The sequence below is a fragment of the Cryptomeria japonica genome, chromosome 1, assembly GCF_030272615.1.
Source record: "Cryptomeria japonica chromosome 1, Sugi_1.0, whole genome shotgun sequence".
In the NCBI taxonomy this organism is placed as follows: domain Eukaryota; kingdom Viridiplantae; phylum Streptophyta; class Pinopsida; order Cupressales; family Cupressaceae; genus Cryptomeria; species Cryptomeria japonica.
Window position 1 is genome coordinate 581,059,747 of NC_081405.1, and position 18,123 is coordinate 581,077,869.

Below are 18,123 nucleotides of genomic sequence, written 5' to 3' on the forward strand. Positions count from 1 at the left end.
TGTCCTTCTTAACTCGCTCCATGTTTACTAGAGATTGACTTCTGATCATCTCACTAATATCATATGTTGCATCCTCCTTGATGATTCGATAGGCTGCACATATAGCACTGCTCGACACAATGTTTATGTGGCTTGATTGGTAGACCCTATAACCCATCATTGTATAAGAAAACCTCACTTCTACATCCTCAATATGAGTGATTGCCATTGCTCTCCTGTCACATCAGGATTGACTCAACCGAGTGACTTTAATGGATGATATTTTTCTTAGAGCTAGTGCTACACCGGTTGCGCTAAACCCTGTTACTCTCTTAATCACATCCTTTATGATCTTGATCGATGCTTCAGCTTCTAGCCATAGAAATTGATCATGCACTCTTCTTAATACATACCTAACCCAATTGACATGAAATTGATCGGTAAAATCAACAACATTTGACAAATGCTTGGTGTTTAGATGCAAATATTCTTCATTCAATAGATCATGATTACAAAACCTTTTTAATTTGTCTCCAATTTCTTCAAGCTTGCAATGGATGAAGGAGAAAATATCTTCAACCAGTAACACATCAGAGGGTACAGATGATAGGGCACCGATCATGTCGATCTCTCCAGCCTTCATAGGATGTAGTTTGAACTCGGGTTGTATTTCCTTATTTGCTTCAACAACCACAAGATTCTATAGAGAAGCTACCATGATGAACTTCAAAAAAATTATTGAAAATAGGGTTTGATTACCTAGAATACCTTCTCCTCTAGCGTTTCCAATCCCCACTATCATGCTTCTTGATTACTTCACACAAATAGCACTAGAAAGATTTCGATCGCCTTAGGTCACACGAGAGCTCAAGAATGTTCACAAGAAAGCAAGGTGAATGAAATGTATTGACATTTCTTTATTTATCCATTAAGTTTTATCGGTGCTTCAATAAAACAACTAGTTTGTATAATTTTGACCATTTACAACTTAAGGTACACCGATTTACTTTTTACTAGTTGCTTGTTACTGATACCAATACAAAAACAACATTTACACTAACCCTCAAAACTTTACCCAAAAAAAACTTTAAACAAACTTGTATGCATCTAAACTATGTAGATAGACATAACCTCATATAGGTCGAGGGGATTCAATAATGATCTTACCATATGTGCTCCCCCTGAGTATCGGTATGCCTAGTTTGAAGAGGAACTGTCACCACCGATGGATGATGACTTGGTTTCAAAATGATTCTCTCCTTCTTTGCTTTCTTCCTTTTTAATCCATGTCTTTTTCATTTCATTCCTCACCTCTTCAATTGTCTTCTTTCCTTTAAAGTCATTTTGCCCTTTCTTTTTGCCAAATTGGTTCATGTCTTCAGACCAGTTATAGGATCAGTTCCTACATTCTCTGGCTAAGTGACCAATCTTATGGAAATTGAAACATGCCATACTAGTTGCTCTCCATGGTCCTTCATTATTTCTTTGACCCATTCTTATTCTGCAATTTGTTGCACCATGACGAAAATTACCACAAGTGGAACATGTGGCATTGAACAGATTACTCCTTTTATTAGGGCTAACTGATTTGAATGGTGATCTTGATACAGTTGACTTGAACATGCATTCTTCAGCTTTGTGTCCATATTTATTGCATGTAAAGCAATATCCATTAAAGCTTCTTCTATTAGACATGTTGCTAGATCGAGATCTACACTCATAAGTAGTGTGACCATACTTGTGACAATTATAGCAATAACCATCCAAGGTGAAAGACTTCTTTTGACTAACCGGTTCATTTCTATAGACATCAAACTTATGACTCAGTTTACCACAATGATTGCAATAAGATTTAGAAAACTTTATACCTTTCTTTCCTGAATTGTTCCTTTTATCATCCTTAATCCTTTTGGATTTAGATGATTCTCCAGCTTGCATAGGACCTGTACAGAAGTAACCAAGACCAATTGTCTCCTTTTTTCTCCTTTGAGCTTTTAATTGTTCATCTATCTTCTCAGAGCTTTCATTAAATTTCCTCAGCTTTTCATTTCTCTCATTTGCAGCTTTCAACTCATTTTTGAGTTGTTCAATCTCTTTCACCATCTTCTTCTTTTCCTCTACTTTTTAATGTAGATCCTTATGTATGTATTCATTCTCTTGAGTTAAAATTCAGATTTCTTCATATTTTTCAACGATCATTGCATCATTTTCTCTTAGGGCTTCTTTAGCAAGCCTTTTGGCTTTTTTAGCTTTTGATAAAACTTCTTCTGCATCTCTTTTTCTTTCATTTGCTATTTTGCTGGCTTCTAGTATTTCAGTCATTCTCAAGGCCTAACTTTCATTCTCTCTTTTTAGATATGTGATTTCTTCATTCAACTTCTTGTTCTTTTCGATGAGTTCTGAGACTGCTTCTTCAGATCCACTCTGTTTAAAGAGTTGATCTATGATATCTTGACTCTCATTTAATTGTACAGCTAGCTCCTTTAATTTAGCAAGTGATTTTTTTAGTCTCTTTCAACTGAGCAATAATTTCATTAGCGTCATCAATTTGCTTCTGATACCGATATTCCTCCATGATCTTTTTCCTCAAGTTGTCAAGCTTTTCTTCATAGGACCTAGGCTCTAACACCAATTGTTAGTATTAATCGGTGATTGAGAGGGGGGGGTTGAATTAGTTAAAATAATTTATACACAATTCAAACATTCAAACTGACCAATATTCAACTATCCTTCCAAATTATCTTAAACATTGCATAAATCATGAAGGAAGAGAACATCAAAGAAAAGAGATTTGCATGCACAAATAAGAATCACATAACACAAGCAATTATATGTGGAAACCCTTGGGTAGAGGGAGAAAACCACGGTGGGGATAACCCACAATCTATTTTATTCTAGTGAAAAAGAGTGCCTTGTTAAGAGCTTACAACCAATTCTTTCTAAGAACATCACCCCGTTAGAAGTGACTGGTATCCGGTTAAGAATACCTTAGAACCTATTAAGATTCACCTTGCTAGAGGATTTTACAACTTCATATCTGAAGTGACTTGGTTAAGAGATTTTACATAAAGAATCGGTTAAGGTTCACCCTGTTAAGCGATTTACACTATTGCAATTGTTAGAAGGCAATAAAGATGATTGATCTGTCTGATGACACTACCTCTGTCTTGTATATCCACTTTGCATGCTTTGTTCTTTTGATTGGTGTCAGCTTCACCAATTCATACCTCTATTTGTTGCACTCTATTCTACTCCCACTATTTACATTCACACAAATCTTTTTCACATTCAGAACAATACAATCAAAAAGAATGATGTGTATATATTAACCTTTAATTCTGGCACCAACTTTCCCTCTAAAAATCAGCTAAAAAATCTTTTATTGTGCCTCAAATTTCTCTCCAAAAATCATTCTAAGAATAGCGGTAAAGACTGTCGTTCATGCCAATAAGCTCATTGGTTGGAAAGGTAAGACTACCAATTCAACTCAATGTTATCTAGATGTTTCTAAGTCTATCGGTTGAGACTCCTATATTGTCGATTGTCACCTATGTACCGATCCAATTATTCCTAACCGATTACCTCCTGTATATTGGTCTACTCACTGCTTAGCTAGTTACCTCATGTATACAGGTCTACTCACTGCCTAGCCAGTTAACCCTTGTATACCGGTCTAGTCATTACTTAGCCGGTTAACCCCTATATATCGGTCTACTCAGTGCCGATAGGAATAAGGACTCTTGTTCTTCACGGGTTACCCTTTACTCCTTTACCGATGGATTGTATACACTTAGAAGATGATGTTGCCAACAATGACAACCATTTCACCGGTCCTACACAATGCATCATAATGCCAACATGGTCATTGACCAAAACCTTGTGGGCATTCTACAAACATGCTATCCGATACGGCTATGCATGTCTTTCCCTCTTCAGCTTCAACTTTGTAGCCATTTCTCCAGATACTAGATTATCAGTTCTCCCACTATCAATAATCACATCACAACACTTATTTTTACATTTGCATCTAGTGCAGACCAAACTTTTCATCTAATTTGGTTATTTCACCTCCTTCATCAGGGTTGTCTTGATAACTAGGGTTTCTCCCCATTCAATATCATCAAAATATTCAGAATGAGCTTCTTGGTACACATGCACAACTTGTGCATGACCATCATTTCTTATATCTATCATCCCTTGGTGTTGTGGATATTCAAACGCTCTATGCCCTTCTTCTCCACATTGGAAACAAGTTCCTCTAAAACCTCCTCTCCTAGACCCTTGTCCAAGCCTTCCTCTTCCTCTTCCTCATTGTTCAACATTATTCTGATCACGTGGGTGATAGAAATTGTCACCCTTTCTATTTGGCCTGGTACCTAATTTATCATTTTTCTTCTAATCTTCATTTCAGATTTTGATAGATTTTCCACCACCTCTGTTACCTTAGGCTTTCCCTTTTTTCTTACCTTCAAATATTTTATTCGTCTTCTCTTCAACATTCAAAGAAAATTGATATGCTTGCTCAATACTGGCCATTCTAACTAGACTCGACTCCTCTTGAATACTCGGCCTTAACCCATTCAGATAACGGGTGACCTTTCCCTTGTTTGCCTCAACATGGCCTATTCTATGATTATTTTGTAAAAAATTGTTGTATACTTCACAGATTTACTTCCTTGTTTCAGCCCTTGCAATTTATTTAGTAGATCCAACTCATAGTCCATAGGAATGAACTATTTCTTTAATTTATCAACCATGAAATCCCATTTCGTGATCTTTTCCTTTCCTCTCTGATTTCTATCTAGTTGGACCTCTTTCCACCAGATATTTGCATGACCTTTCAGCTTCACTTTTGCAAACTTGACTGAATATAGGTCTTATATCTCCTCATATTCAAAATATTCCTCTAGAGTTCATTGATCCAATCAATCATCTCTTTTGGGCTCACATTTCTAGAATAATTTGAGACTTCAATTTTGGGTCTATTCTCAAAAAATGAAATGGCCCTCAATAATCAAGCCTAATCTTGATCTATTACTTCTTCTGATTCACTTGAGGATGAATCTTCAACCTTTCCTTCATCATCACTTTCTCCTCTCCTCGGATTAAACCCTCTTCTCAACTCTTTTTGCAATGCATTAGTTTGTCTCTAGAGGGCTCTCAAACCCTCATTTGCCAAAGCATTTCTACCACCAAGATTTCTGTCACCATACATCACTATTGGAAGCATCTTGAACAGGAGCCCATAATCACAAGTCTTGGTGCAAACTGCCTCACATTTGGTGATTTTTCCACACACTCATGAACAACCCACTTTGATACCACTTAATAAAGGCAAAACCCAAGAAATAGAAAAAAACACAAAAAATTGTAATAAAAAAAATAATATTATGTTATTATAATTGAAAATCAAACTATCTGCAATATATGCAATTACAATCTAGAGGAATAAATCCTTACTGGTTGCAACACATAGCATACAAAGGTTTTTGAAAACCCTTACAAAATAATTTCCAACCCAAAAACTAACTCCCAAAAACTATTACAAGTTTCCTCAAATGAGTCCTAAATATCCTTCCACCATTTTGGAGCTAGAATTGCAATTTAGAAATTACCATTTGGAAAACAAATGTCAAAACATGATTCTCAAAAATATGAAAATATAGCCAAATTTGAAAATTGAAACTTTCTGAAAAATTGTCCAACTTTCAACAATCATATTTTTTGATCCAAGAATAAGATTTATGAATCATTTGAAGCATCAAAAAGCTCTCAAAGTGTAGAGTATGCTAGGAATCCACTTTTCTAATTCTCGCTATTTTCAGGTAGGTTCAACACCATTTAATGCCTCAAATCTAACTTGGAAGATTTTTTTTTGGTTTTTCGAGAAATTGAAACTTGAAGGAGAATAAGGAACAAAAATTATGGCTGTTAAAAGTTGGATTTCTCCCATATTCTACACTCTGAGAGCTTTCAAAAATTATGATGCATTTTGTATGACCAGTGAAATGGTTATCATTGTTGGGAACATCATATTCTAAGTCTCCATAATCCATCGGTAAAGGAGTAAAGGGTAACTGGTGAAGAACAAGAGTCGTTATTCCTATCGGTAGTGAGTAGACCGCTATACATAGGTTAACCGGCTAATTAGTGACTAGACTGGTATATAGGGGTTAACTGGCTAAGAAGTGAGTAGACTAGTATACAAGAGGTAACTGGTTAAGCAGTAAGTAGACCAGTATACAGGAGGTAACCGGTTAGGAAGAATTGGACTCATACATAGGCAACAATTAGAAATATAGGAATCTTAACTAACAAATGTAGAAACATCCAAATAACATCCAGTTGAACAGACAGTCTTCCCTTTTCAACCGGTGAGCTGATCGGCATGAATGGCTATATTGATCATTTTTCCCGCAATGATTTTTGGAGAGCAATTTGAGGCACGATAACAGATTTTTTAATCTCATTTTCATAGGGAAATTTGGCACCATAATTAATGGTTAATATATACACATTATTCATTTGGATTGTGTTGTTGTCAATGTGAAAAAGATTTTTGTGAATGTAAATAGGGGGAGAAGAATATAGTGCAGCAGATAGAGGTATGAATCAGTGAAGCCGACACCGATCAAAAGAATAAAGAATACAAAGTGGATCTATGAGACAAAGGTAGTGTCATCAGATAGATCAATCATCTTTGTTGCCTTCTAAAAATTACAATATTGTAAATCGCTTAACAGGGTGAACCTTAACTGATTCTTTATGTAAAATCTCGTAACCGAGTAACTTCAGAAATGAAGTTATAAAATCTTCTAGCAAGGTGAACTTTAATAGGTTCTAAGGTATTCATAACTGGATACCAGACACTTCTAACATGGTGATGTTCTCAAAAAGAACTGGTTGTAATCTCTTAATAGGGCACTCTTTTTCATTGCAGTAAACGAGATAGTGAGTTATCCCCACCATGGTTTTCTCCCTCTAACCGAGGGTTTCCATGTATAATTGCTAGTGTTATGTGATGCTTATTTGTGCATGCAAATCTCTTTTTTTTTATGTTCTCTTCTTTCATGATTTATGCAATGTTTAAGATAATTTGGAAGGATAGTTGAAGAGTGGTCAGTTTGAATGTTTGAATTGTGTATAAATTATTTTGACTGATTCACCCCCCCCTCTCAGTCACCCGTTAATACTAACAGAGTAGTTCCTGGTAAAATTCAAGATTGGTAGTTATTGTGATCAGGTACTCAGTGACATCATACCCATGGATGCATGGCACATGTTGCTAGGGAGCCCATGAAAGTTTGATAGGCATGTTTTACATGATAGTCATCTGAATACCTATACCCTACCAAAGGAAGGTGTTCACCATAATCTGAAGCCTCTAAAGAAGGTGGAAGAAAATATATGTAGTAATGCGAGAATATGTTTTGTTGATGAGAGAATTTTTTTGGAAGGTATGAAACATTAACCTGTGTGTTTTTCTCTAATTCTAAGAGTGAATAAAGAAGATAATGAAGAGGTTCCTATATAAGTTTCTAGTTGTTTGAATGAGTTTCAAGATATCGTGTTTGATAATGTACTTGAGGGTTTACCACCTATGAGGAAGATCAATCATCAGATTGACTTCATTCTTGGAGCTAGTTTTCTAAATAAGGCAGCCCATATAATGACTCCAACATAAAATAAAGAGTTGAACTGATATTCAAGAGTTGTTCAGAAAAGGATTGATCTAAAATAACTTGATTTCATGTGCAGTACCTACAGTACTAACAACAAAGAAAAATGGAGAATGGAGGATGTGTACAGACTCCAGGGCCATAAACAAGATAACAATCAAGTACAGATTTCCCCTGCCAAGGAAAGATGACCTTATGAACTGCTTGAGTGGAGCAGAGTAATTCACAAAGATTGATCTTAAGAGAGGATATCACAAAATCAAGATTAGAGAGGGTGATGAGTGGAAGACCGCCTTCAAAACTAAACAAGGCTTGTATAAGTGGTTAGTCATGCCTTTTGGGCTAATCAATGCATTGAGAAAATTCATGTAGCTCATGAACAAGGTATTGAACAAATTTTTGGGTATGTTTTTAATTGTGTACCTCGATGATATTTTGATTTTTAGTAAGACATTGGAGGAGAATTTGATGGATATTCATAGAGTTTTTGAGAAGCTAAGAGGGGAGAAATTACTGATTAATTTGAAGAAGTGTACTTTTGTGAAGGAGTTAGAGTACTTGAGGTTTGTTGTCTCGGGAGAAGGTCTTAAGATGGACCTAGAGAAGGTGAAGGCTATTCTGGAATGGAATACCGCAAGGACTATTACTGGGGTGAGATTTATCCATGGTTCGGCTAGTTTTTACAAGAAGTTCATTAGAAACTTCAGTAGCATTTGTGCACCCCTGATTGAAACAATGAGAGGGGATAAGAAAAAATTTAGGTGGAGTATGGGGGTGGCAAATAGTTTTAATTTGTTAAAGAGGAAGTTGACATAGCAACCTACTTTAGCGATAATACCATCGGAGTTGTTTTGAGATAGGAAGATAGGCCCATTTCTTATTTTAGAGAAAAAGTAAATGATGCAAAGAAGAGATATTATGTTTATGATCAGAAATTTTATGCAATAGTTTAAGCATTAAATAAATGGAGACACTATCTATTGCTAAAGGAATTTGTTTTGTATACTAATCATCAAGCATTGTAGTACCTGAATAGTTAGGGAAAATTGAATCATAGACATTTGAAATGGGTGGAGTTTTTATAGAGTTACACTTTTGTTTTGAAGTATAGAAGTGGGAGGTCTAACAGAGTTGCAAATGCCTTGATGAGGAGGAATATTTTGCTGACAAAGATATAGTTTGACGTGGTGGGGTTCAATGAACTCAAGACATTATATGCTGAGGATCTATATTTTGTAGAGGCTTGAAAATCTTCCATGGAGCTTGTTACTTTGGATAGGACAAGGTCGTTGGATTTCATAATCCAGGATGGTATGTTGTTCAAGGGAAGCCAGTTGTGCGTGCCTAGGAGCTGTATGAGGAATAATTTTCTCAAAGAGAAGCACAATGGAGGAATGGTAGGATACTTTGGTCAGGATCAGACCATTGCCATTATTAGTGAGCATTATTATTCGACTCAATTATCAGAGGATGTGAAGAAATTTTTTGCAGAGTTGTAGAGTGTGCCAGAGGGCAAAAGGAGTAAGCCAGAATATAGGGCTATCTCAGCCATTACCTGTACTTGAGAGGCCATGGGAAGATATATGTATGAATTTTGTTCTTGGTTTACCAAGGACATAGAGAGGGAATGATTCAATATTTTTGGTAGTTGATAGGTTTTCAAAGATGATACATTTCATCCCATGTCGCAAGACCCATGATGTTGTCCACATTGTTGATTTGTTATTTAGGGAGGTGGTAAGACTGCATGGTTAACTAAAAAGTATTTGTTTCAAATCGTGATACCAAATTTGTTGGATACTTTTGGAGTACCTTGTGAATAAAGTTGAAGATAGTTGAAATTTAGTTTTGCACACCATCTATAGACCGATGGGTATACTTAAGTGGTGAATAGGAGTCTGGGTAACGTACTGAGATTCTTGGTAGGAGACAAACCCAAGGGATGGGATTTGATCTTACGATTGGAAGAATTTTCTTACACTAATTTTGTCAATAGGAGCACTAGTAGATCACCATTCTAGATTTTGTAAGGAGGCAATTGAAGGACTGCTCTAGAATTGAGGAAGATGGACTATGGGATGGATACAAGTGTTGAAGACGAAGAATTTGGTAAACACACCAAACATATACATGAAGAGGTGAAGAAGCACATCAATAAGATGAATCTACAGTATAAGATTAAGGCAAATAAAAAAAGGAGGCATAAGGAGTTTCAAGTATGTGACGAGGTGATGGTCTATTTGAGAAGATGAAAGTTTCTAGTGGGGACATATAATAAGCTGAAGATGAAGAAGTTTGGTCCCTAAAATATTTTGAAGAAGCATGAATCTGGAAACACATATGAGGTACAGTTGCTAGAAGAAATTAATATTTACCATATGTTCAACATTTCAGATATAACATCATATCATGAAGGCAGCACAAAGGAGGAGCCAACAATAGTACAGTACAAAATTCTTGCACCTCCTTTAGAGACGGAGGAGATCAAAGCAATTCTGGATAGTCATGTGAGGAGGAGTACTATAAATAGGTAGTATGAGGAGTATCTAGTGAAATGGAGGGAAAGCCTTAGTGAATATTCTTCATGGTTTTCCAAGGAAGAGGTTGACCGTTTGGGTTATCCTCAACCAGCTGAGACGTTATGGGGTCACTTCTCAATCTAACAAAGGTGTCTAATGCAGGAGCATCCAATGGTGTATGGCCAATCTTGCATCACACAAAAATATTTCTTTTTGTTTAGTTTTCTTTTACTTTTTTTGCAGTTTTGGATACCCTCTTAAACAAATAAGAGATTCCAACTCTGAAAATTGACAAGCTACATTTTCTAGCCGACTGCTAAAAATAGAAAGTTTTTATTTGAAGGCAGATGGAGCCCAAAATTTGTGGGAATATTGAGGAGGAAAAAATAAGCACTTTGTGAAAGAATCAAATTAAAAGCATTAATTGTTTGAAAGTTATTCAAGTTTCAGTTTCCTAAAAAATTGAAAAAAATTCTTCCAAGCCAGATTTGAGGCATTAAATGTTGTTGAACGGGAACAAAAAATGGTGGGAATTAGAAAAGAAAAATCTAAGCATACTCTACACTCAGAGATATTTTCAATGCTTCAAATAGTTCGTAAATCTAATTCCCGGATCAAAAGTTATGGCTGCCAGGAGTTGGACAATTTTTCAAAAAGTTTTAATTTTTGAATCTGGTTGTATTTTCATATTTCCAATTTCATGTTTTTGAATTTGTCCACCAATTGGTAATTTATAAATTTTAATTTCAGCTCCGAAATGGTGGAAGGCTATTTAGGACTCATTTGAGGAAACTTGTAATAGCTTTTGGAGTTGAGTTTTTGGGAGTTAGTTTCTAGGTTGGAAATTGTTTTATAAGGGTTTTCAGAAAAGTTTGTAAGTTGTGTGTTGCAGTGATTGAGGATTTATTCCTCTAGATTGTAATTGGATGTATTTAAAATAATTTAATTTAAGATATAATACATAAGCTTTTGTTTTTTACTACAATTTGCTATGTCTTTTTGTTTCTCGAGTTTTGCCTTCATCATGTATTATTGGGGATATTTATTCTATATATTATATTTTTAAATTTATGTATTCCCTTCCTTGTATTCTTGTTGGGATTTAATATTATTTTTTATTTTTGTTTTATCTCTCATTATGATATACTGCATCTCCATGAGTTTCTATTTAAATTTGGTGTCTTTCTATTATTTTATCCTCCCACACCTCCTGGGAGAGTCATTTGTTCATTTAGCAAGCCTGTGTGCAATCTGGGCAAGTTTCATTACATAAAATGTATGTTTTCATTGGTTTTTTCTCTTTGAACCCACAATGGTATCGTTTGGCACCAAAACACAAAAGTATGGCTCTAAAATGCCAAAATATGTCATGGCAGAGCTAAATTATCTCCAATATGTGCCGTTTTAGGTTTTGGATGTGTTGAACTACTCCGAGGTGCAAGTTTTATCAGTTTTGGTCATTAATAATTTGATTATTGGATTTGGCTAAATAAGAATTTACTTAAACAAGATAATGATTTTTTTTTTTGGTTCCCCACCTCATATCCCTTGAGTGTTGACTCGGGATGAGCTTGGGAAGACCGTTGGAGTGGTAAATCGATCTACCTTGATTATCTCCAAGGTGGAGATGGTTCCACATGTCTATCAAGGTGTGGTGTGGCCCCTTCTTTGTGAGGATAGCATGTGATGACACTCTTCCCTAAGTGTGTACATTATCATTATGCCTTTGTTGTTGATTATGCCTTTGGGATTTATTGATTTTTTATTAGCCTTGTGAGGTAATTTGATTCATTATTCTTGGTTGTTATTTTGTGGTTGTCATGTTTAGTCCCTTGGTTCTTAGGTGTTAGCCTAGCTCTTGAGTGTTAGTTCGAACCCCACGGCATCTCCTAGTACAAAGGATGGTTCCTATTGGTTCCACATGGTCAGGTGGTTTGATGCCTTCTTCCATTTGGATGTTATTCATTGGATGATTGCATGTGTGGACATGGATTTATATTATCTCATTATATAGATGGATCTTGAAGCATAATCTATGTAGTTGGGAATTGATATCATGTGTTTTTTAACTCAAGAAAGATGTAATAGTAAAGTAGACCGTGTAATCAGTTTCTTGAGAACATATGTATTAGGACTTGTAGTAGGTTGATTCCAGAATTGTATGTAAATGGATATTCAATTGTGTATGTAATTCTAGATTAGAGAGGAATTAAATGATTGAGTGATACGATAGGATTGTCATGTGTATATCTTGTGAATGGTAGTGAATATGTTTACGATCATGTCTGCCTTGTCTTGAAATATGTTAATCCTTATTGTTAGTTATCTTTGGAATATAGAAATGAATGAATAGTTTTAGATTTGTATGGACACTATGATTATTCACTACATGAAGTAGATGTCTATGTTTGGAGATAACATTGTATCATGATGACTTGTAAATGTGAAAGAAGGATATGTACTTATGTAACTTGTATTATTATGCATTAGGATATGATGTAACAGAAGCGACTATGTACTTGTACCATGCACTCTTATGTAATAGGACTTTATGAAGTAGAGACTATGACTTGTAATGGATTAAGATGATGTATTATTATATGGTACACATTGTAGAAATGTTCATAATGTTAGGAATGAGATCCTATGTTGAATTAGGAGATTGAATAATTATATTATGTTTAATCTTGTAGTATCATATGATTCTTAAATCTATTTAGTAGCATGGAATCCTATTTGGAAGTAGATAAGAGCTTGCTATTATAATCTTGCATATGTGTAAGGATAGTAATGTTTATGAGATGTGCAATAGTCTTTCTTAAGGAAATAATCTAGTTCCATATGTATGAAAGGGTATATGTATATAGATTAATGATGTAATAGGTGAATAATGGATAAAGATGGGAGATAGGGACTTTTGATCTGGTTCTTTAAAATGAACTTAGAAAGTTAATGGGGTTATGAAGAAATGCATTTGATAGCTCATAATCTAAAGATAGGAAGAGTACTTGAGTAGAACTTAAATAAAATGGATGTTAATGATTTCATGGTATGCATGTATTAGGTTAAGATGTTAGTAAGTAGTGGCATTAAGATACATTGGGGGAAAGAGTGAATGGATATATGTATGTTTTGAGATGATAATGGTTATGATGTTATTTTCGCTTGCATTTATAATGCTATGGATTTTTTTATGGTCATAATGTTATATTTGTTCATGTAGTTGTTAATCTATGATCTTGAGTGATGATAGTTATTTATGTTGCATTAGTTGATTTTATTTTAAAAGAGTTATTTTTATTTGTTAGTTAGATTAGTAGTTTTCTCTAGGGTATTTTAACAGGTATTATAGACATTGGCCAATTTCTTGAAAATTGTGCACTATATTGATGTAAAATTGATTTGATTTGTTGATTATTATTTTATGAATTTTCTCTACAAAAATTGCAAGAACCTAGTTCTCAGATCTCAAGACATGATGAAATCTTCTTCAGTACTTTTAAAAAACATGTTGGACTTATCTATGGTAGTCTAAGGCTAGTCACTAATCAAATTTAAACAAATAGAATTGCAAGTGTATGCTCGAATAGTTGACATCATGATATTTCTGCCTTGGTTTTGTTTGGGTATATGAACACTAATTTAGGATGATTGTCTCACAATGTTATCAACCCTGTTCTCTAATCTTAATGTCACTCCAAACCAATACATAGTTGAAACCACACAATGGCTCAACAATTAACCATGTAACAGAAACACTTGCCTAACATATTTAAAATGCCCTCTAATGATTGAATTTCTAAGTATGATGGCAAACATAAAATGTACATGCAAAAAGTACTATTGTTCAAATCTGCCCAGCCCATTTACCATATCTACCTCCACATTGATGCTAAAATGTTTCCAAATTATAGTATTGAAATGGCTCTAAATGTACTACCTCAAAATGATAGTATGTAAATATGCTCTCATGCACTCCTTGAAAGATAAAAAAGAGAGTTTTTGAATCTTTCTTTTTATTATCTTTAAATAAATCTTTCTCTAGTTGAGTTAGGGGATTTTCTGTTGTTGCATCAACTTATCTAGGTAACCATTTTTTACAAACTTTCATAAATCTTGTGAACAAAACAATGTCTTCATTGTGATTACCCAATAGTTATAATTTTTGCTATTAAAATGAAGAAATTGTGGGTTTCTTTGCCTTGTGCTTTGAGCTATTATTATTGGCTATAGATAACCCTTCTAACTCCTTTAAAAACTTTATCAAAGACTCCATTCAATAACCTTCATCTTTGATACCACATGATGTAAGAGAAAGTGGATAAAAGAGTTTAAGAACAGAGCAGGAAAATGGAGAGACAAAACACATAAAATAAGTTGAAAATTAATTAATTAAATATTTACATATTTAAGATGTATACATAACACTCACATGGCTGGTACCTTTTCTTTGTGCCCAAAGATTCTGCAAATAGAGTTTCACTATTCCACACTTCATCTACTGTTTCTAGAGAACATTTTTTTTACTCCTATTTTCTTCATTCATTAATTCTAAAACTACCTACTATAAGCTTAGTGTCTATGGTTTAAGCCATTCCCTATTGTTATAGTAAAAAGTGTAAATTTTCCCTTTTTTTTATTCCGTACATTTCATTCAAAACTTCTCTCCTCACAATTGATATGTTTAGTAAGGCTAAGGACAACAGAAAAATCAAAATAACATTAAATGATATGTATAAGAAATCTACATACAAGATTATGAAATAAGTTTCTCATTTCAAAACTGCAAGTTTTTTAAATAATATTTGATATCAATTCGAAATTTAATTATTTACTTGAATTTTAAAATTTTATTTATTAATTTCAATCATTAATATATTAATCATAAGCATTTTCAATAATATAAAGTACTATATATACATTGAACACTTTAAAAAAATATGAAATATTTATGTAACTTATCTAAATTTTAATCTATCACAGTGTAAACTAAAACAAACAAAAAAATAATCTTATTAAAATATATTCTAAATAAAATTTTCAAATTATTTTTATATTTTCAAATTTTATAAAAAATTGCAAAACAAAAGAGAGAGAAAATATAAATTATATGAAATATAGCGTTATTTCATTTTTCTATAAAGCACAAAATTTTAACGCATAAGATTAGAACTCCTAGAAGTGGAAATCGTTGACAACAAGAGAAGGCTACATAATCCAATCGGGGTTATTATCAATGGGTGGGTGTTTCTCGATGGGTGGGAGTTTCTCAAAGCTATACCTAGGAAAGTTGTATATTCCAGACATCTTTATGATTTGCTCATTATATTACAAACATTTTAGGAATGGATTGCTAATTTTTCCAATCTTGTTAAGAAAATCATATACTCATTGTAATCATTATAATGATTCACTCTAATTATTATTCTCCTCTTGAGGTTTGTTAAGCTTCAAATTAATTGTATCAAAACATTAAGAAGCATTATCATGGTAATAAAGTCAACTAAATATGGATCAACACTGACAATAAAAGAAATACATAATTGCAATGCAAATAGATTATTCTATTGATTAATAGATTACAACAATTTCTTGATAATGAATGAACTACAATTTCTACATCATATAGAGGTGTTAGATACATTCAAAAACTTCCAAAACTTATCTTAAAAATATTCCTCATAAATTAATCTATCAAGCAATATTGTGGTAATAAATTCAGTTAATTATAAATGCATCAAATGGAGAATTCATATAAGAAATAAAAGAAATGCAGAATTGGATAAATTGTACTATTGATTCAATAGATAATGAATGAACTAAGTTCTCACATTATATAGAGAGGTGTTAGATACATTCAAGGACTTCTAGAAACTTGCCTTGGAAAAATTACATTATTAGTCTCCCCTATTGTGTGTGGTTATTACCACTTTCTCTCCTTCTATAGAGTGCTTCAATTATTTTTTGACAAAACATTGTGACCTTTTCTATGTTTGAGATATAAATTTCTCAAACAACTTGATGTTAGTGGCTTTATGAGACCCTCTTGAAAAATTCAACATCCCAACAGTTAAAACACAAATAAATATCCCTATTGATTCACAAGATTAAAAGATCTTCATCAAATAACAAAACATATATAAATTACCTTATTGTTTCAAGAGATTACATTTGTTTACATTGATAATCATCAGATATCTTACAAAAGATTCTTGATCAACATCACATATCAAACATAGATAAATTGACTTACTAATGATTTCTTGAGTACTTCTTCATTCATAATTAAAACAAAAACAAATTTCTCTATTGATTCAAGAGATTACAATAGCTTCTTGATTAGAATCAATTATCAAAACATAGATAACTTGCCCTATCACTCTTTGTTGCTACCTTCTTCTTTAGTTATGGTTGGATTTAATGATTTTTTCAAAATCATCTTGACGACCATCAAATATCAAAACACAAATAAAATACCCTACAACCTTTTATCGCTACCTTCTTTAACTATGGTTGGATCTAATGCTTCATTCTTCTTCAGCTTTGATTGCTATGACTGGATCTAAAGTTTTCAGTGCTTCTTCACCTAAAATTAAAATAGAGATAATCAAGAGATTACAAGAGCTTATTATGAAATATCAAAACACAAAATTAAAACATAAATAAATTTCCATATTGATTACAAGTGCTTCTTGATAAAAAATTTATCACCAATAAATTGCCCCATTGATTCAAGAGATTACAATAGCTTCTTGATCACCATCAAATATTGAAACATAGATAAATTGCCCTATCACTTTTTATTGCTACCTTCTTCTTTAGCTACGGCGGAATCTAATGATTTCTTTAAATAGAAAACATAGATAAATTTCCCAACCACTTTATATTGATACCTTCTTCAACTATTGCTACATCTAATGATTTATTCTTCATCATCTTTGGTTGGGTCTAATAATTCTTTCTTCAACTATGGTTGGAGCTAATGATTTCTTCAATACTTCTTCACAAGAAAACAAAACACAAATAAGTCATTCTATATTTCTACCTTCTTCTTTAGCTATGGATGGATCTATTTCAGGAGATTACAAGAGCATCTTATGAAATATCAAAACACAAAATTGAAACACAAATAAATTGCCTTACTGAATTTAATAGCTTCTTGAACAAATAATTTAACATAGATAAATTACCCTATTAATTCAAGAGATTATAACAACTTCTTGATCACCATCAAATATAAAAACATAAATAAATCACCCTATCAGATTTTACTGCTACCTTCTTCTTTAGCTATTTCTAGATCTAATGATTTCTTCAAAAGCTTCTTGATCACCATCAAATATCAAAACAAAGATAATTTTCCCTTATCACTTTTTATTGCTACCTTATTCAACTGTGGTTGGATCTAATGATTTCTTCATACAAGATTAAAACACAGATATAGTACCCTATATTGCTACCTTCTTGTTCAATATAATGAGGAGACTACTAGAGCTTCTTATGAAATATTAGAACAAAAAATTAAAATACAAACAAATTGTCTTCTTGATTATAAGAGATTCTTGATCAAATTATTTAACATAGATAAATTGTCCTATTGATTCAAGAGATTATAACAGCTTCTTGATCACCATCAAATATAAAAAACATAAATAAATTGCGCTATCAGTTTTTACTGCTACCTTCTTCTTTAGCTATTGCTAGATCTAATGATTTATTCAAAAGCTTCTTGATCACCATCAAATATCAAAACACAGATAATTTTTCCTTATCACTTTTTATTGATACCCTATTCACATTTTATTGATACCTTATTCAACTGTTGCTAGATCTAATGATTCCTTCTTCTTAAGCTATGCCTAGATCTAATGATTCCTTCGTCTTAAGCTATGGCTAGATCTAATGATTTCTTCATAGAAAATTAAAAAACAAATATATTACCCTAT